Source organism: Arachis stenosperma, chromosome 3 (genome assembly GCF_014773155.1).
Source record: "Arachis stenosperma cultivar V10309 chromosome 3, arast.V10309.gnm1.PFL2, whole genome shotgun sequence".
Taxonomy (NCBI): Eukaryota; Viridiplantae; Streptophyta; class Magnoliopsida; order Fabales; family Fabaceae; genus Arachis; species Arachis stenosperma.
The window spans coordinates 135307440-135328817 of record NC_080379.1 but is presented as its reverse complement, the minus strand read 5'-3'; the positions used below and the strand labels follow the sequence as shown (position 1 = coordinate 135328817).

General features: G+C 39.4%; 2 non-coding genes across 2 annotated transcripts; both read right to left on the bottom strand.

Annotated features, from left to right (window-relative positions):
- Nucleotides 1–3358: 3358 nt before the first annotated feature.
- Nucleotides 3359–3462, bottom strand: LOC130971895 (small nucleolar RNA R71). The gene has a single exon (XR_009083098.1). It is a non-coding gene; the product is annotated as a small nucleolar RNA R71 (small nucleolar RNA).
- Nucleotides 3463–10976: 7514 nt separating this feature from the next.
- LOC130972171 (small nucleolar RNA R71) lies at nucleotides 10977–11080 on the bottom strand. Its single transcript, XR_009083365.1, has one exon. It is a non-coding gene; the product is annotated as a small nucleolar RNA R71 (small nucleolar RNA).
- Nucleotides 11081–21378: the final 10298 nt, after the last annotated feature.

The window sequence follows — 21378 nt, the reverse complement described above, 5'->3', positions numbered from 1 at the left end:
GGGCTTTCCAGCAATATATGATAGTCCATACTTTGCTCAAGATTTGATGGCCCAAACCGGCGTTCAAAGTCACCCTCAGAATTCCCAGCGTTAAACGCCGGAACTGGCACCTAATTGGGAGTTAAACGCCCAAACTGGCATAAAAGCTGGCGTTTAACTCCAAGAAGAGTCTCTACACGAAAATGCTTCATTGCTCAGCTCAAGCACACACCAAGTGGGCCCGGAAGTGGATTTTTATGTCATTTACTTATCTCTGTACACCCTAGACCACTAGTTCTCTATATATAGGACCTTTGACTATTGTATTTTCATCTTGGTTCTTCTGGTTCCCTCTCTGGGGCCGAAACCAATGATCACTCTTGTTCTTATGTATTTTCAACGGTGGAGTTTCTACACACCATAGATTAAGGTGTGGAGCTCTGCTGTACCTCGAGTATTAATGCAATTACTATTATTCTTCTATTCAATTCTGCTTGTTCTTATTCCAAGATATCACTTGTTCTTCAACTTGATGAATGTGATGATCCGTGACACTCATCACCATTCTCACCTATGAACAAGGTGACTGACAACCACTCTTGTTCTACAAGCATATGAGGCTCTAGTGTTTATCTCTTGGATTCCTGATACACGATGCATGGTTGATCGCCTGACAACCGAGTGCTCGCCTGACAAACGAGCCAGCCATTCTGTGAGATCAGAGTCTTCGTGGTATAGGCGAGAACTGATGGCGGCATTCAAGAGAATCCGGAAGGTCTAACCTTGTCTGTGGTATTCTGAGTAGGATTCAATGATTGAATGACTGTGACGTGCTTCAAACTCCTAGCAGGCGGGGCGTCAGTGACAGACGCAAAAGAATCGCTGGATTCTATTCCGGCCTGACCGAGAACCGACAGCTGATTAGCCATATGCTGTGACAGAGCATAGGAATATTTTCACTGAGAGGATGGGAGGTAGCCACTGACAACGGTGAAACCCTTGCATAAGCTTGCCATGGAAAGGAGTAAGAAGGATTGGATGAAGACAGTAGGAAAGTAGAGAGACGGAAGGGAAGGCATCTTCATACGCTTATCTGAAGCTCTCACCAATGATATACATAAGTATCTCTATCTTTATCTTTATGCTTTATTCATCATCTATACCCATTTGAGTCTGCCTGACTGAGATTTACAAGGTGACCATAGCTTGCTTCATACCAACAATCTCCGTGGGATCGACCCTTACTCACGTAAGGTATTACTTGGACGACCCAGTGCACTTGCTGGTTAGTTGTGCAAAGTTGTGTAGTGATCACAATTTCGCGCACCAAGTTTTTGGCGCCGTTGCCGGGGATTGTTCGAGTATGGACAACTGACGGTTCATCTTGTTGCTTAGATTAGGTATTTTTTTTTCAGAGTTCTTAAGAATGAATTCTAGTGTTTCAAGGTGATGTTTTTTATCATCACCAAAGCTGATTGATCCTCATCAATTTAGCTCTTGAATGCAATGTCCTGCTGAAGCTTGGCTAGCTATGTCTAATTCCTTTAGACTAAAGCTTTAGACTAACATTGCATGATTCCTGGAATTCTCATTAAGAATTTTGATACCTTTGTTTTCTTTTCCACTTAATTTTCGAAAAATCCAAAAAAAAAATTTACAAAATCATAAAAATCCAAAAATATTGCATGTTTCTGTTCTTATTACATTCATGCATGTGTCTTCATTGATCTTCAAGTTGTTCTTGATGATTTCATTGTTCTGATCTTTGAATTCTATTGACTTGAGTGTTTATGTGTCTCATATGCATTCTCATGTTGTTAGTGTCAGTAGTATACAAACTGCTAAGTTTGGTGTCTTGCATGCATTGTTATTTGATTTTAGTTGCATTTTGATTATTCCTCATTATTAAAAATCCAAAAATATTTTTAATTTGTGTCTTTTCAAGTCAATAATACAGAGCATTGAAGATTCAGAACATACAACAGGGGAATTACACAGAAAAAGCTAGGCGTTCAAAACGCCCATTGAAGAAGGACAGACTGGCGTTTAAACGCCAGCCAGGGTACCTGGTTGGGCGTTTAACGCCCAAAAAGGTAGCATTTTGGGCGTTAAACGCCAGAATGGATACCATTCTGGGCGTTTAACGCCAGGATGGCACAAGGGGGAGGATTTTGTTTTCAAAATCAATTTTTTTTAAGTTTTCAAAGTTTTTCAAAATCAAATCTTTTTCAAATCATATCTTTTCAATCAAATGTTTTCAAAATCAATTTCTTTCCTTTTTCAAAGATACTTACTAACAATTAATGATTTGATTGAACATTTTAAGTATGTTTCCTTTTCTGTTGAGAAAGGTTTAATGTTTGAATCATATCTTTTCTTGTTAGGCAAGTCATTAATTTTTAAAATCAAATCTTTTTAAAATTGTTTTCAAATCATATCTTTTCAATCATATCTTTTTAAAACCATAACTTTTCAATCATATCTTTTTAATCACATCTTTTTCAAAATAGTTTTCAAATCATATCTTTTTGATTTCTAATTTCAAAAATCTTTTCCAAAAAATTACTTGATCTCTTTCTCACTCTTGATTTTCGAAAATTAATTAATTTTTTTTTAAAAATGTTTTCAAATTATTTCACTTGATTTTCGAAAATTTCTTCCTCTCTTCCCACATCCTTCTATTTATGGAGTACCACTCCTTCTCAATGCACAATTCGAACTCTATCTAATTTAAGTTCGAATTCTTCTACCTCTTCTTTCTATTTTTCTGTTCCTCTGACACCTCAAGGAATCTCTATACTGTGACATAGAGGATTCTACACTTTCTTGTTCTCTTCTCTTTCATATGAGCAGGAACAAAGACAAAGGCATTCTTGTTGAAGCTGACCCTGAACCTGAAAGGACCTTAAAGCGAAAGCTAAGAGAAGCTAAGGCACAATTCTCTGTAGAGGACCTAACCGAATTCTTCAAAGAAGAAGAACACATGGCAGCCGAAAACAACAACAATGCAAGGAAGGTGCTGGGTGACTTTACTGCACCTACTCCCGATTTCTATGGGAGAAGCATCTCTATCCTTGCCATTGGAGCAAACAACTTTGAGCTTAAGCCTCAATTAGTTTCTCTAATGCAACAGAATTGCAAGTTCCATGGACTTCCATTGGAAGATCCTCATCAGTTCTTAGCTGAATTCTTGCAAATCTGCGACACTGTCAAGACTAATGGGGTTGACCCTGAGGCCTACAGACTTATGCTATTCCCTTTTGCTGTAAGAGACAGAGCTAGGACATGGTTGGACTCACAACCTAAAGAAAGCCTAGACTCATGGGAAAAGCTAGTCAATGCCTTCTTGGCAAAGTTCTTTCCACCTCAAAAATTGAGTAAGCTTAGAGTAGAAGTCCAAACCTTCAGACAGAAGGAAGGAGAATCCCTCTATGAAGCTTGGGAAAGATACAAACAATTGATCAGAAAATGTCCATCTGACATGCTTTCTGAATGGAGCATCATAGGTATTTTCTATGATGGTCTGTCTGAACTATCCAAGATGTCTTTGGATAGCTCTGCTGGAGGATCTCTTCATCTGAAGAAGACGCCTACAGAAGCTCAAGAGCTAATTGAAATGGTTGCAAATAACCAATTCATGTACACTTCTGAAAGGAATCCTGTGAACAATGGGACAAGTCAGAAGAAAGGAGTTCTTGAGATTGATACTCTGAATGCCATTCTGGCTCAGAACAAGATATTGACTCAACAAGTCAATTTGATTTCTCAAAGTCTGTCTGGAATGCAAAATGCACCAAGCAGTACTAAGGATGCTTTATCTGAAGAAGAAGCTTATGATCCTGAGAACCCTTCAATGGAAGAGGTGAATTACCTAGGAGAACCCTATGGAAACACCTACAATTCTTCATGGAGAAATCACCCAAATTTCTCATGGAAGAATCAAGAGAGACCTCAACAAGGTTTCAACAATAATGGTGGAAGAAACAGGTTTAGCAATGGCAAGCCGTTTCCATCATCTTCTCAGCAACAGACAGAGAGTTCTAAGCAGAACCCCTCTGACTTAGCAACCATGGTCTCTGATCTAATCAAAACCACTCAAAGTTTCATGACTGAAACAAGATCCTCTGTTAGGAATTTGGAGGCACAAGTGGGACAGCTGAGCAAGAAAGTTACTGAACTCCCTCCTAGTACTCTCCTAAGCAATACAGAAGAAAACCCAAAAGGAGAGTGCAAGGCCATCAACATGGCCGAATTTGGAGAGGAGGGAGAGGAAGTGAACGCCACTGAGGAAGACCTCAATGGGCGTGCACTAACCTCCAGTGAGTTCCCTAATGAGGAACCATGGGAATCTGAGGCTCAAAATGAGACCATAGAGATTCCATTGGACTTACTTCTGCCTTTCATGAGCTCTGATGAGTATTCTTCCTCTGAAGAGGATGAGTATGTCACTGAAGAGCAAGTTGCTAAATACCTTGGAGCAATCATGAAGCTAAATGACAAGTTATTTGGAAATGAGACTTGGGAGGATGAACCCCCTTTGCTCACCAAAGAGCTGGATGACTTGTCTAGGCAGAAATTACCTCAAAAGAGACAAGATCCTGGGAAGTTTTTCATACCTTGTACCATAGGCACCATGACCTTCAAGAAGGCTCTGTGTGACTTAGGGTCAAGTGTAAACCTCATGCCTCTCTCTGTAATGGAGAAGCTAAGGATCTTTGAGGTACAAGCTGCAAGAGTCTCACTAGAGATGGCAGACAACTCAAGAAAACAAGCTTATGGACTTGTAGAGGATGTTTTGGTGAAGATTGAAGACCATTACATCCCTGCTGATTTCATAGTCCTAGAGACTGGGAAGTGCATGGATGAAACCATCATCCTTGGCAGACCCTTCCGAGCCACAGCCAAGGCTGTGATTGATGTTGATAGAGGTGAACTGATCATTCAAGTGAATGAAGAATCCTTTGTGTTCAAGGCTCAAGGATATCCCTCTGTCACCATGGAGAGGAAGCATGAAGAGCTTCTCTCAACTCAGAGTCAAGCAGAGCCCCCACAGTCAAACTCTAAGTTTGGTGTTGGGAGGCCACAACCAAACTCTAAGTTTGGTGTTGAACCCCCACATTCAAACTCTAAGTTTGGTGTTGGGAGGTTCCAACATTGCTCTGAGAAAATATGAGGCTCCATGAGAGCCCTTTGTCAAGCTACTGACATTAAAGAAGCGCTTGTTGGGAGGCAACCCAATGTTATATTTTATCTATTTTCTTTTGTTATTTTATGTTTTTTGTAGGTTGATGATCATAAGAAGTCACAAAATCAATTGAAAAAGCAAAAACAGAATGAAAAACAGGAAGAAAAACAGCACACCCTGGAGGAAGAACCTACTGGCGTTTAAACGCCAGTAAGGCTAGCAGTTGGGCGTTTAACGCCCAGTCTAGCACCATTCTGGGCGTTTAACGCCAGAAAAGGGCACCAGACTGGCGTTAAACGCCAGAAAAGGGCAAGAACCTGGCGTTAAACGCCAGAAAGGGGCACCAGCTCGGCGTTTAACGCCAGAAATGGCTCAAAACGTGATTTTGAATGCCACTTGGTGCAGGGATGACTTTTCCTTGACACCTCAGGATCTGTGGACCCCACAGGATCCCCACCTACCCCACCACCCTCTCTCTTCTTCTTCACCCATTCACCAATCACTTCAAACCACTTTCCCTCCCAAACCCACCCTTACATGACCGAACCCTACCCCTCTCTTCACCTACCTCACCATTCATAATCAAACCACTTGTTCCCCCCTTTTGGCCGAACCACAAGCCACCTCCATCTCCTCCATTTCTTCTTCTTCTACTCTCTTCTTTCTTCTTTTGCTCGAGGACGAGCAAAACTTTTAAGTTTGGTGTGGTAAAAGCGTTGCTTTTCGTTTTTCCATAACCATTTATGGCATCCAAGGCCGAAGAAACCTCTAGAAAGAGGAAAGGGATGGCAAAAGCTTCCACCTCCGAGTCATGGGAGATGGAGAGATTCATCTCAAGGGTGCATCAAGACCACTTCTATGAAGCTGTGGCCTTGAAGAAGGTGATCCATGAGGTCCCTTTCAAACTCAAAAAGGGTCAACTTTGATCAAAGGTTGGACCAAGTCTTCACAGACATTTGTGAAGAGGGCGCTCAATGGAAGAGAAACTCAAGAGGGAAGCCGGTTTAACTGAGAAGGCATGACCTCAAGCTCATCACTAAGAAAAGGATGGAGCAAACAAGAGATCCTCCTCCTCATAAAGTCCCTAAGATGCCTCAAGGGATGCACTTTCCTCCACAAAACTATTGGGAGCAAATCAACACCTCCCTAGGAGAATTGAGTTCCAACATGGGACAACTAAGGGTGGAGCACCAAGAACACTCCATTCTCCTCCATGAAATTAGAGAAGATCAAAGAATCATGAGAGAGGAGCAACAAAGACAAGGAAGAGACATTGAGGAGCTCAAGCACTCCATAGGATCTTCAAGAGGAAGAACAAGCCGCCATCACTAAGGTGGACCCGTTCTTTAATTTCTTTGTTCTTTGTTTTTCTGTTTTTCGAAATTTTCATGCTTATGTTTATCTATGTTTGTGTCTTGTGATCATTAGTGTCTTAGTGTCTATGCCTTAAAGTTATGAATGTCCTATGAATCCATCACCTTTCTTAAATGAAAACTGTTTTTAATCACAAAAGAACAAGAAGTACAGGATTTCAAATTCATCTTTAAAACTAGCTTAATTAGTTTGATGTGGTGACAATACTTTTTGTTTTCTGAATGTATGCTTGAACAGTGCATATGTCTTTTGAATTTGTTGTTCATGAATGTTAAAATTGTTGGCTCTTGAAAGAATGATGAAAAAGGAGACATGTTACTGAGGATCTGAAAAATCATAAAAATGATTCTTGAAGCAAGAAAAAGCAGCGAAAAAAAAAAACGAAAAAAAGGGAGAAAAAGAAAAAGAAAGAAAAAGAATGAAATAAAGTTGTGATCCAAGGCAAAAAAGAGTGTGTTCAAGAATCATCATACTTAACTAGGAGAATCAATAACACTATCTGGATTCTGAGTTCCTAAAGAAGCCAATCATTCTGAATTTCAAAGGATAGAGTGAGATGCCAAAACTGTTCGGAGGCAAAAAGCTACTAGTCCCGCTCATCTAATTTGGAGCTAAGTTTCATTGATAATTTGGAGTCTATAGTATATTCTCTTCTTTTTATCTTATTTGATTTTCAGTTGCTTGAGGACAAGCAACAATTTAAGTTTGGTGTTGTGATGAGCGGATAATTTATACGCTTTTTGGCATTGTTTTTAGTATGTTTTTAGTATGATCTAGTTAGTTTTTAGTATATTTTTATTAGTTTTTAGTTAAAATTCACTTTTCTGGACTTTACTATGAGTTTGTGTGTTTTTCTGTGATTTCAGGTATTTTCTGGCTGAAATTGAGGGACCTGAGCAAAAATCTGATCCAGAGACTGAAAAGGACTGCAGATGCTATTGGATTCTGACCTCCCTACACTCGAAGTGGATTTTCTGGAGCTACAGAAGCCCAATTGGCGCGCTCTCAACGGCGTTGGAAAGTAGACATCCTGGGCTTTCCAGCCATATATGATAGTCCATACTTTGCCTAAGATTTGATGGCCCAAACCGGCGTTCAAAGTCACCCTCAGAATTCCCAGCGTTAAACGCCGGAACTGGCACCTAATTGGGAGTTAAACGCCCAAACTGGCATAAAAGCTGGCGTTTAACTCCAAGAAGAGTCTCTACACGAAAATGCTTCATTGCTCAGCCCAAGCACACACCAAGTGGGCCCGGAAGTGGATTTTTATGTCATTTACTTATCTCTGTACACCCTAGACTACTAGTTCTCTATATATAGGACCTTTGACTATTGTATTTTCATCTTGGTTCTTCTGGTTCCCTCTCTGGGGCCAAAACCAATGATCACTCTTGTTCTTATGTATTTTCAATGGTGGAGTTTCTACACACCATAGATTAAGGTGTGGAGCTCTGCTGTACCTCGAGTATTAATGCAATTACTATTGTTCTTCTATTCAATTCTGCTTGTTCTTATTCCAAGATATCACTTGTTCTTCAACTTGATGAATGTGATGATCCGTGACACTCATCACCATTCTCACCTATGAACAAGGTGACTGACAACCACTCTCGTTCTACAAGCATATGAGGCTCTAGTGTTTATCTCTTGGATTCCTGATACACGATGCATGGTTGATCGCCTGACAACCGAGTGCTCGCCTGACAAACGAGCCAGCCATTCCGTGAGATCAAAGTCTTCGTGGTATAGGCGAGAACTGATGGCGGCATTCAAGAGAATCCGGAAGGTCTAACCTTGTCTGTGGTATTCTGAGTAGGATTCAATGATTGAATGACTGTGACGTGCTTCAAACTCCTAGCAGGCGGGGCGTTAGTGACAGACGCAAAAGAATCGCTGGATTCTATTCCGGCCTGACCGAGAACCGACAGCTGATTAGCCATATGCTGTGATAGAGCATAGGAACATTTTCACTGAGAGGATGGGAGGTAGCCACTGACAACGGTGAAACCCTTGCATAAGCTTGCCATGGAAAGGAGTAAGAAGGATTGGATGAAGACAGTAGGAAAGCAGAGAGACGGAAGGGAAGGCATCTTCATACGCTTATCTGAAGCTCTCACCAATGATATACATAAGTATCTCTATCTTTATCTTTATGCTTTATTCATCATCTATACCCATTTGAGTCTGCCTGACTGAGATTTACAAGGTGACCATAGCTTGCTTCATACCAACAATCTCCGTGGGATCGACCCTTACTCACGTAAGGTATTACTTGGACGACCCAGTGCACTTGCTGGTTAGTTGTGCAAAGTTGTGTAGTGATCACAATTTCGCGCACCACTCACCAAGTTTTTGGCGCCATTGCCGGGAATTGTTCGAGTTTGGACAACTAACGGTTCATCTTGTTGCTCAGATTAGGTAATTTTCTTTTCAAAAAGTTTTCAAAAATTTTTCAAAATTTTTCTTTATTTTCATTTTTTTTAAAAAAAAAACATTTTCAAAAAAAAATAATAATAAAAATACAAAAAAATCATAAAATCATAAAAACCAAAAATATTTTGTGTTCTTGTTTGAGTCTTGAGTCAATTTTTAAGATTGGTGTCAATTGCATGTTCTTAAAATTTATGCATTATTTTTTCGAAAATTCCATGCATTCATAGTGTTCTTCATGATCTTCAAGTTGTTCTTGGTAAGTCTTCTTGTTTGATCTTGATGATTTCTTGTTTTGTGTCTTTTGTTGTTTTTCATGTGCATCATTGCATTCATATTTTCTAAGCATTAAAGATTTCTAAGTTTGGTGTCTTGCATGTTTTCTTTGCATCAAAAATTTTTCAAAAATATGTTCTTGATGTTCATCATGATCTTCAAAGTGTTCTTGGTGTTCATCTTGACATTCATAGTGTTCTTGCACGCATCATGTGTTTTGATCCAAAATTTTCATGTTTTGGGTCATGTTAATGTTTTTCTCTCTCATCATCAAAAATTCAAAAAATCAAAAAAATATCTTTTCCTTATTTCTCTCCAAATTTTCGAAATTTTGGGTTGACTTGGTCAAAAAAATTTTAAAAATTAGTTGTTTCTTACAAGTCAAGTCAAATTTTCAATTTTAAAAATCTTATCTTTTCAAAACTTTTTTAAATTAAATCTTTTTCATTTTTATCTTATTAATTTCAAAAATTTCAAAATATTTTTTCAAAAATCTTTTTTCTTAATTTTATTTCAAAATTTAGAAATTACATTAACAATTAATGTGATTTATTCAAAAATTTGAAGTTTGTTACTTTCTTGTTAAGAAAGGTTCAATCTTTAAATTCTAAAATCATATCTTTTAGTTTCTTGTTAGTTAAGTAATTAATTTTAATTTTAAAAATTTAAATCTTTCTCATCTTATCTTTTTATCATATCTTTTTCAAAATTTTATCTTTTCAAAAATTTGATTTCAAAATATATTATCTAACTTCTTATCTTCTTATCTTTTCAAATTTGATTTTAATATCTTTTTCAACTAACTATTTGACATTTTGTTTGTTTATTATCTTTTTCAAAACCACCTAACTACTTTTCCCTCTCTAATTTTCGAAAATATCTCATCCCTTTTTCAAAATTCTTTTTAAATTAACTAATTGTTTTAAATTTTAATTTTAATTATATCTTATCTTTAATTTTCGAAAATCAATAACTACTTTTTCAAAATTATTTTCGAAATTCTCTATCCTTTCTCTTTTTCTATTTATTTATTTATTTACTAACACTTCTCTTCACCTCTCTTCATCTCAAACACTGCCCCTACCTATTTACTCTTCTTCACTCATATTCCCTTTCTTCTTCTACTAACATAAAGGAATCTCTATACTGTGACATAGAGGATTTCTCTTTCTTTTCTTGTTCTCTTCTTCCCTATATGAGCAGGAACAAGGAAAAAGGCATTCTTGTTGAAGCTGATCCTGAACCTGAAAGGACTCTGAAGAGGAAATTAAGAGAAGCTAAATTACAACAATCCAGAGACAACCTTTCTGAAATTTTCGAACAAGAGAAGGAGATGGCAGCCGAACCCAACAACGATAATGCAAGGAGGATGCTTGGTGACTTCACAAAACCAACGTCCAAATTTGATGGAAGAAGCATCTCCATTCCTGCCATTGGAGTAAATAATTTTGAGCTGAAACCTCAATTAGTTGCTCTAATGCAACAGAACTGCAAGTTTCATGAACTTCCCTCTGAAGATCCTTATCAGTTTTTAACTGAGTTCTTGCAAATTTGTGAGACTGTAAAGACGAATGGAGTAGATCCTGAAGTCTACAGGCTCATGCTTTTCCCTTTTGCTGTAAGAGACAGAGTTAGAACATGGTTGGACTCACAACCTAAAGATAGCCTGGACTCCTGGGATAAGCTGGTCACGGCCTTCTTGGATAAATTCTTTCCTCCTCAAAAGTTGAGCAAGCTTAGAGTGGATGTTCAGACCTTCAAGCAAAAAGATGGTGAATCCCTCTATGAAGCTTGGGAAAGATACAAGCAGATGACCAAAAAGTGTCCTTCTGACATGTTTTCAGAATGGACCATATTAGATATATTCTATTATGGTCTATCTGAGTTTTCCAAGATGTCATTGGACCATTCTGCAGGTGGATCCATTCACCTAAAGAAAACGCCTGCAGAAGCTCAAGAACTTATTGACATGGTTGCAAATAACCAATTCATGTACACATCTGAGAGGAATTCCATGAATAATGGGACGCCTCAGAGGAAGGGAGTTCTTGAAATTAATGCTCTGAATGCCATATTGGCTCAGAACAAAGTGTTGACTCAGCAAGTCAACATGATCTCTCAAAGTCTGAATGGATGGCAAAATGCATCCAACAGTACTAAAGAGGCAGCTTCTGAAGAAGCTTATGATCCTGAGAACCCTGCAATAGTAGTGGTAAATTACATGGGTGAACCTTATGGAAACACCTATAATTCATCATGGAGAAATCATCCAAATTTCTCATGGAAGGATCAACAAAAGCCTCAACAAGGCTTTAATAATGGTGGAAGAAACAGGCTCAGCAATAACAAGCCTTTTCCATCATCTTCTCAGCAACAGACAGAGAATTCTGAGCAGAGCCCTTCTAATTTAGCAAATTTAGTCTCTGATCTATCTAAGGCTACTCTAAGTTTCATGAGTGAAACAAGGTCCTCCATCAGAAATTTGGAGGCATAAGTGGGCCAGTTGAGTAAGAAAGTCACTGAAACTCCTCCCAATACTCTCCCAAGCAATACAGAAGAAAATCCAAGAGGAGAGTGCAAGGCCATTAATGTAATCAATATGGCCAAATGCACAAGGGAGGAGAAGGATGAAAATCCTAGTGAGGAAGACCTCCTGGGACGTCTCTCAAGCAAGAAGGAGTTCCCTAGTGAAGACTTAAAGGAATCTGAGGCTCATATAGAGACCATAGAGATTCCACTAAATCTCTTTCTGCCATTTATGAGCTCTGAAGACTATTCTTCCTCAGAAGAGGATGAAGATATGACTGGAGAGCAAGTTGCTCAATATTTAGGAGCCATCATGAAGCTGAATGCCAAGTTGTTTGGTAATGAGACTTGGGAAGGTGAACCTCCCTTGCTCATTAGTGAACTAGATACATGGGTTCAGAAAATTTTACCTCAAAAGAGACAAGATCCTGGCAAATTCTCAATACCCTGTACCATAGGCACCATGACCTTTAACAAGGCTCTGTGTGACCTGGGGTCAGGGATAAATCTTATGCCACTCTCTGTAATGGAGAAACTAGGAATCATTGAGGTGCAGCCTGCCTTATTCTCATTACAAATGGCAGACAAGTCAGTAAGACAAGCTTATGGATTAGTAGAGGACATGTTAGTAAAAGTTGAAGGCCTTTACATCCCTGCTGATTTCATAATCTTAGACACTAGGAAGGAAGAGGATGAATGCATCATCCTTGGAAGACCTTTCCTAGCTACAGCAGGTGCTGTAATAGATGTTAACAGAGGTGAATTAGTCCTTCAATTGAATGGGGACTACCTTATGTTTAAGGCATAAAGCCATCCCTCTGTAACAAAAGAGAGTAAGCATGCAGAGCTTCTCTCAGTACAGAGTCAAAAAAAGACCCCACAATCAAACTCTAAGTTTGGTGTTGGGAGGCCACAACCAAACTATAAGTTTGGTGTTGAGAAGACCCCACATTCAAAATCTAAGTTTGGTGTTGGGAAACCTTCATCATGCTCTGAACTTCTCTAAGGCTCCATGAGAGCCCACTATCAAGCTAGTGACATTAAAAGAGCGCTTGTTGGGAGGTAACCCAATTTTTTTTATCTAATTTTATTTTTTATTTTATTGTTATTTTGTGTTTTAGTAGGTTCATGATCATGAGGAGTCACGAAAAAAATATTAAAATTAAAAACAGAATAAAAAACAGCAGAGGAAAAATCACACCCTGGAGGAAGGACTTACTGGCGTTTAAACGCCAGTAAGGTGCATCTGGCTGGCGTTCAACGCCAGAACAGAGCATGGATCTGGCGCTGAACGCCGGAAACAAGCAACATCCTGGCGTTTGGACGCCAGGAATGTGCCCTGAGGAAAGCTGGCGCTGAACGCCAGTAACAAGCATAGAACTGGCGTTCAACGCCAGAAATATGCTATACATGGGCGTTGAATGCCCAGAACGTGCATCACTTTGGCGTTTAAACGCCAGAATGGTATGCTAAGGCATTTTACATGCCTAATTAGTGCAGGGATGTAAATCCTTGACACCTCAAGATCTGTGGACCCCACAGGATCATCTCAGGATCCGTGGACCCCACAGGATCCCCACCTAACATATTCTCCCCTCTTCTCAACATTCATTCTCTCTTTCCAATAAACACTCTTCCCCAAAACCCTTCACCAATCACCTCAATCTCTCTTCCCAATTATCCCCTTCACCACTCACATCCATCCACTCTTCCCCATAAACCCCACCTACCTTCAAAATTCAAAAATCTTTCCCACCCAAACCCACCCAAAATGGTCGAACCTACCCTCTCCCCCCTCCCTATATATACCCCTCCATTCTACTTAATTTTCACACAACACAAACTTCTCTTCTCCTTCTTGGCCGAATACACCTCTCCCCCTCTCCTCCATATTTTCTTCTTCTTCTTCTTCTTTTCTTTCTTCTCTTGCTCGAGGGCGAGCAATATTTTATGTTTGGTATGGTAAAAGCATAAGCTTTTTGTTTTTCCATAACCATTGATGGCACCCAAGGCCGAAGAAACCTCTAGAAAAGGAAAAGGGAAGACAAAAGCTTCCACCTCCGAGTCATGGGAGATGGAAAGATTCATCTCTAAAGCCCATCAAGACCACTTCTATGATGTTGTGGCCAAGAAGAAGGTGATCCCTAAGGTCCCTTTCAAGCTCAAGAAAAATGAGTATCCGGAGATCCGACATGAAATCCGAAGAAGAGGTTGGGAAGTCCTAACCAATCCTATGCAACAAGTCGGAATCTTAATAGTTCAAGAATTCTATGCCAATGCATGGATCACTAGGAACTATGATCAAAGTAAGAACCCGAATCCAAAGAATTATCTTACAATGGTTCGGGAGAAATACTTATATTTTAGTCCAGAAAGTGTAAGGTTGGCATTTAACTTACCCATGATACAAGGAGATGCACGCCCCTACACTAGAAGGGTCAACTTTAATCAAAGGTTGGACCAAGTCCTTATGGACATATGTGTGGAAGGAGCTCAATAGAAAAGAGACTCCAAAGGCAAGCCGGTTCAACTAAGAAGACTGGACCTCAGGCCTGTGGCTAGAGGATGGTTGGAGTTCATTCAACGCTCCATCATCCCCACTAGCAACCGATCTGAAGTCACTGTGGATCGGGCCATCATGATCCATAGTATCATGATTGGAGAGAAAGTAGAAGTTCATGAAGTCATCTCCCATGAATTCTACAAAATAGCCGATAATTCCTCTACTTTGGCAAGGCTAACTTTTCCTCATCTTTTTTGCCATCTATGTTACTCAGCTGGAGTTATCATAGAAGGAGACATCCTCATTGAGGAGGATAAGCCCATCACTAAGAAAAGGATGGAGCAAATAAGAGAGCCCACTCATGGAGCCCAAGAGACACATGAGGAAGCTCATCACCAAAAAATCCCGGAGATGCCTCAAGGGATGCACTTTCCTCCCAACAACTATTGGAAACAACTCAACACTTCCTTAGAAGATTTGAGTTACAATGTGAATCAATTAAGGGTGGAACATCAAGAGCACTCCATCATTCTCCATGAAATAAGAGAAGATCAAAGAGCAATGAGGGAGGAGCAACAAAGGCAAGGAAGGGACATAGAAGAGCTTAAGGACATTGTTGGTCCTTCAAGAAGAAAACGCCACTAAGGTGGACTCATTCCTTGTTCTTATTTATCTGTTTTTCGATTTTTATGCTTCATGTCTATTTATGTTTTGTGTCTCTACTTCATGATCATTAATGTTTAGTAACTATGTCTTAAAGCTATAAATAATTCCATAACTCCTTCACCTCTCTCAAATGAAAAATGTTTCTAATTCAAAAGAACAAGAAGTACATGAGTTTCAAAATTATCCTTGAATTTAGTTTAATTATATTGATGTGGTGACAATACTCTTTGTTTTCTGAATGAATGCTTGAACAGTGCATATTTTTGATCTTGTTGTTTATGAATGTTAAAATTGTTGGCTCTTGAAATAATGATGAACAAAGAGAAATGTTATTGACAATCTAAAAAATCATGAAATTGATTCTTGAAGCAAGAAAAAGCAGTGAAAAAGCAAAAGGCTTGCGAAAAAAAAAGTGGCGAAAAAAAATTATAGAAAGAAAAAGAAAAAGCAAGCAGAAAAAGCCAATAGCCCTTAAAACCAAAAGGCAAGGGTAAAAAGGATCCAAGGCTTTGAGCATCAATGGATAGGAGGGCACAAGGTAATGAAATCCAGGCCTAAGCGGCTAAATCAAGCTGTCCCTAACTATGTGCTTGTGGCATGCAGGTCCAAGTGAAAAGCTTGAGACTGAGTGGTTAAAGTCGTGATCCAAAGCAAAAAGAGTGTGCTTAAGAGATCTAGACACCTCTAACTGGGGACTCTAGCAAAGCTAAGTCACAATCTGAAAAGGTTCACCCAGTTATGTGTCTGTGGCATTTATGTATCCGGTGGTAATACTGGAAGACAAAATGCTTAGGGCCACGGCTAAGACTCGTAAAAGTAGCTGTGTTCAAGAATCAACATATTTAACTAGGAGAATCAATAACACTATCCGAAATTCTAACTTCCAAGAGAAGCCAATCATTCTAAACTTCAAAGGAAAAAGTGAGATGCCAAAACTGTTTAGAAGCAAAAAGCTACAAGTCCCGCTCATCTAATTAGAATTAATATTCATTGATATTTTGGAATTTATAGTATATTCTCTTCTTTTTATCCTAATTGATTTTTAGTTGCTTGGGGACAAGCAACAATTTAAGTTTGGTGTTGTGATGAGCGGATAATTTATACGCTTTTTTGGCATTGTTTTTAAGTAGTTTTAATATAATCTAGTTACTTTTAGGGATGTTTTCATTAGTTTTTATGCTAAATTAATATTTCTGGACTTTACTATAAGTTTGTGTGTTTTTCTATGATTTCAGGTATTTTCTGGCTGAAATTGAGGGACCTGAGCAAAACTCTGATAGGAGGCTGACAAAGCACTGCTGATGCTGTTGGAATCAGACCTCCCTGCACTCGAAATGGATTTTCTGGAGCTACAGAACTCCAAATGGTGCGCTCTCAATGGTGTTGGAAATTAGACATCCAGAGCTTTCCAGCAATATATAATAGTCCATACTTTATTCGTTATTTGACGACGTAAACGGGCGCTCAACGCCAGTTTTATGTTGCTGTCTGGAGTCAAACGCCAGAAACACGTCACGAACCGGAGTTGAACGCCCAAAACACGTTACAACTTGGCGTTCAACTCCAAGAGAAGCCTCAGCTCGTGGATAGATCAATCTCAGCCCAAACATACACCAAGTGGGCCCTGGAAGTGGATTTATGCATCAATTACTTACTCTTGTAAACCCTAGTAGCTAGTCTAGTATAAATAGGATAATTTACTAGTGTATTAGACATCGTTGGTCTCAGTTTTATCTTATTATTCATCTAAGGAGACTATTGATCACGTTATGGGGGCTGGCCATTCGGTCATGCCTGGACCTTTCACTTATGTATTTTCAACGGTGGAGTGTCTACACACCATAGATTAAGGGTGTGGAGCTCTAATGTACCTCAAGTTTCAATGCAATTACTAGTATTTTCTATCCAATTCGATTTATTCCTGTTCTAAGATATTCGTTGCACTTCAACTTGATGAATGTGATGATCCGTGACACTCATCATCATTCTCACCTATGAACGCACGTGACTGACAACCACTTCCGTTCTACCTTAGGCCGGGCGCATATCTATTGGATTACTTAATCAGAATCTTCGTGGTATAAGCTAGAATTGATGGCGACATTCATGGGAATCCGGAAAGTCTAACCTTGTCTGTGGTATTCTGAGTAGGATTCCGGGATTGAATGACTCTTACGAGCTTCAAACTCCTAAAGGCTGGGCGTTAGTGACAGACGCAAAAGAATTAGGGAATTCTACTCCAGCTTGATTGAGAACCGACAGATGATTAGCCGTGCTGTGACAGAGCATTTGGACCATTTTTACTGAGAGGATGGGATGTAGCCATTGACAACGGTGATGCCCTACATACAGCTTGCCATAGAAGGGAGTGATAAAATTGGATGAAAGCAGTAGGAAAGCAGAGATTCAAAAGGGACAAGCATCTCCATACGCTTATCTGAAATTCCCACCATTAATTTACATAAGTATTTCTATCCTATTTTATTTATCTTTTAATTATCTAATCCAATCATATTTGAATCCGCCTGACTGGGATTCACAAGATGACCATAGCTTGCTTCATACCAACAATCTCTATGGGATCGACCCTTACTCATGTAAGATATTACTTGGACGACCCAGTACACTTGCTGGTTAGTTGTGCGAAGTTGTAAAGTTATGTTTGGACCATGGTATTGCGCACCAGGTTTTGGCGCCATCACCAGGGACAATCAATTTTGAACAACAATTTAAGCATGAGTAACAATTTCGCTCACCATATGTACATTAGTTTTTAGATGTCTACAATGAATCACCAACCCGAAAAAAGGCTCGTTATTGGTAACATCCATTAAGATTGTATTTTTTTTCCCACAAAATTACATCCAACGAAGATCAAAAAAATAAAAAATAAAAAAGAAGAAAGATAAAACTGAAATGCATCATTTTTCGAATAATGTGAAGAGGACCCATCCCATCATAGTGAGAGGTACAAACCATCAAAATAAGTAGTTTTGAGTCTAGCACATAGTTTTGTAAAAACAAAGATAATACATGTTTATATTTATACCAATAACCTTTCATTCCATTCACCCAACACAACCATTCCATTCACCCAGACCCAACACCTGATAAAAACGTGATAGAGTTTTCGATCCTTGGCAAACTTGCCAAAGCATAACAACCATTGCCTACATGAAGTTAACACATATTCTAATTAGGTACAAATAATTAAGGAGGAAACAATGTAAGCACTCTAGTTTGTATATCTTTTTATTTTTTTTTCATTCATGAAATATATATTCTTTCATGTTGAATCTAGTAACCACAATGACTTTTTAAATCTATTGATAGTATAGACAAAAAGCACATAACAGAGAGCAAAGTAAATATGGCCAAGAATGCAACTGTGTTTCCTTTAATTAAAGTAAACAGTAAGAGCTCAAACTAATCTTTAGTTTTAAAAAAGAGATCTAAAATACTTATATTTTCGATTTCGTAATAAAATACATATTTAGCTTTATGTTTATTTCTGCTCCATGCACAATACTTATAGCATGTGATATATGAATAATTCTGATATGTAAAACATATGTTATATTTTTCAGATGATATAAAAGAATTATGTGAAAGGATATTAGAAAAAGAACTCAGCTGTTATAGTGACGAAGCTATCAAATAATAAAGAACAAGAACTATGTTAGAGTTTAAGGGAAAAAACATGAAGTTTGGTTGCAAAATAGTTGGAAAAAATGTAAAATTATGTCACTTGCTGTTCCGAGGGTTACCTGAAACTGTAGGTCGATCTCGGATGAGATCTTCTGTGCTGGTCGGAGCCGACGTGTCCGGCAGGTGTGTAGCGGCCGGAGCTGGTGTGTCCGACTTGTTGGACTTGGTGGTGGTGCTGATCCTTCGTCCCCGGAGGGTGGGGAGTACCTGCAAGAGACTCCGATGCTTAAGTTAGCAAGGGTATTAAGTAGGTATTGAGTAGAATCAGAGTATGAGTTATACCTGGGTGCTCCAGCGTATTTATAATGGTGAGATGTGGCCTCCTGTGGATAAGATAAGTTAGTTTATCTTATCTTTATCTTTTATCTTATCTTTGAGTGAGGTCATCTTTCAAGGGGACCGCCTTTATCTCTATGGGCTTGGGCTGCCCTTGGATTTGGGACGTGTTCCTCTATTTGGGCCCTTTGTTTGGGCTTTTCTGTGACTTGGCCGAGCTCTTTGAGAAGAGGTCGGGTTGTCCTGACCCGAAGAGGTCGGTCGCTTTGTCTTGTAGAACATCCCGGGTCGGACAGCTCGACCCAGGGTATGAACAGTGCCCCTGCTTGAGCTCGGTCTTCTTTTTTGAGGCCGAGTCCTTTACTTCGGTCCTTCTTTGGTGAAGCCGAACTCAAGTATTTTGTCGATTCCTTTGTATCAGCTTTGAATGCAGAACGTTTCCTCTAAAAGACGTGCGCTTTTATACCGGCGCTTTTTTTTTTTTTTGAGAACGTGCGAGGGTTTAATGCTTTTAATTTTGAGCATTAATTGCCCCGTTTCCCTTAGGCTCTTTTACTTTGGATTTTGAAACCCCGAAAACGGTTTCTCTTCTTTTGCTCTTTCGTAACTTCTTTTCTTAGTTCTCTCCACTCTCTGTTTTTTCGTTTGCATTTCTGTTTTCCTTGCGGTGCAGCGTCATTTGGTGTTGGAGCTTGGGGTCTTTGTATTTCTTCGGCGACATTGCTCTTGTTTGCATTCCCAGATTTCGTCTTCCTCCTTTGGTTTTTGTTGAAGCTCGCTTGTTCTTTCCAGGTTGGTAATAGCTTTTCTCGTCTTCTTCGTGGCTTTGTCTTTAATTTTGGTGAAGTTCTGGTTTTTCATGTTTGAAAGTTTGGATCTTTTGCGATCTTTTACTCGTTGTTGTGATATGCTTTTCTTATCTTCCTTCTTGTGGTTTTTCTTGGAATTTCTGTTGAGGCTTTCTGGGATTTTACTGTTGCTTTCTGGTTGCTTTTGATACTGGTAGAAGATCTGTATCTGTTTCTTACTTTTGGAGATTGCTTCCTATCTGATCTTTTTCAAAAAAAGGTTGCGTCTTTAATGGTCCCATGCTTTGTTGCTTTGGGAATGTTTTGTTTGGTAGGCTCTGTAATGATTTGCTGTGTTTTTTCTTTGATGAAAAGCGCTTGTTGTTTTGAATCCTTTTTTGAGAAATACTTGGGATGTGATCTGGAAACCTTGCATTATTGCTGCCTCCAAAGGATGCCCCGAGACTTTGGTTTGAGTCTTGGGGTTTTCCTTTTCTTGCTTTTCATTGCCTCAGAAGTATTGACCGAGTTATTTTCCCCTTTGTCCGAGATGTTTGTAGTAACCTCATTTTCTTTTCTTACTTGTAGGATTTAGTTGGCCTCATGTCTTCTCGCAATAACATTATAGAGATGTCTTCCAGAGTTCCCGAGGGGATGTCCGATTGGCTGGACTCCCTTGTTTTGTTGTGTGTTTCCGTTGTGGACGCTAAATTTTGCACAGAGCTGAGGAAGCGTCATAGGATTTGTGGTAACAATGCTCGCGAGGGGGATTACAAGCTTGTTGCTCCTGATTCTGATGAGAGGGTTTGCTTTCCGACTTCCATTGAGAGGGAGCGTCCCTTCTTCTATGCCTATGAATACTTTTTCAGCCAGTTGAATGTTACTTTTCCTTTTACTGCTTTTGAAACCGACCTGTTGTGGTCGTGTAATATTGCTCCATCCCAGCTTCACCCCAATTCCTGGGTTTTTATTAAAATTTTTCAACTTCTCTGCCGTGAACTAGATGTAACACCTTCCCAGACTCTGTTTCTTTACTTGTTTGTTTCTTCCAAGCCTGGCGGTTCTTCAAAAAAGAAAGCTTCTTGGGTTTCTTTCCGGTCCGCCCAGGGCCATAAAATGTTTGCGATGTATGATGAGTCCTTTAAGGACTTCAAGAACTACTTCTTTAGAGTTCGAGCTGTTGAGGGGGCCCGCCCCCTTTTTTCTTGATGAAAATGACGAGCCCTCCTTCCCTCTAGAGTGGCAGAAGGATGTAAGAGTGTCTCGCTATATTTGGGAGATGCTTGATGATGTCGAACGCGCTTTTGTAGTTGTTCTTGAGGATCTCTGGGGAAAACCACCTCATCTTGATACAAAAAGATTTTTGACTAATCCGTCCTTGGTTCGGACTGCTTTGGGTATTTGTTTGTCTATTTGTCTGACTTGTTTCTGTACTTATTTCCTTTTTCTTCCTCTTTTGTAACTTTTTGTCGTGGCTGTTTTTGTGTTTTGTAGAGATGTCAAAGAATAACGACTCTATGAAGGCCTTCAAAAGGGCAAAGAAGGCAACTGCTGCTCTGAACATCTCGGCCAAGGTAGCCGGCGGGGGATCTTCATAGGTCCCCCTGAAGCCCCCTGTGCCGAGTTCCCTTGGGCCGAGGAAAGTAATTCCTACTCCCCAGTTTCAT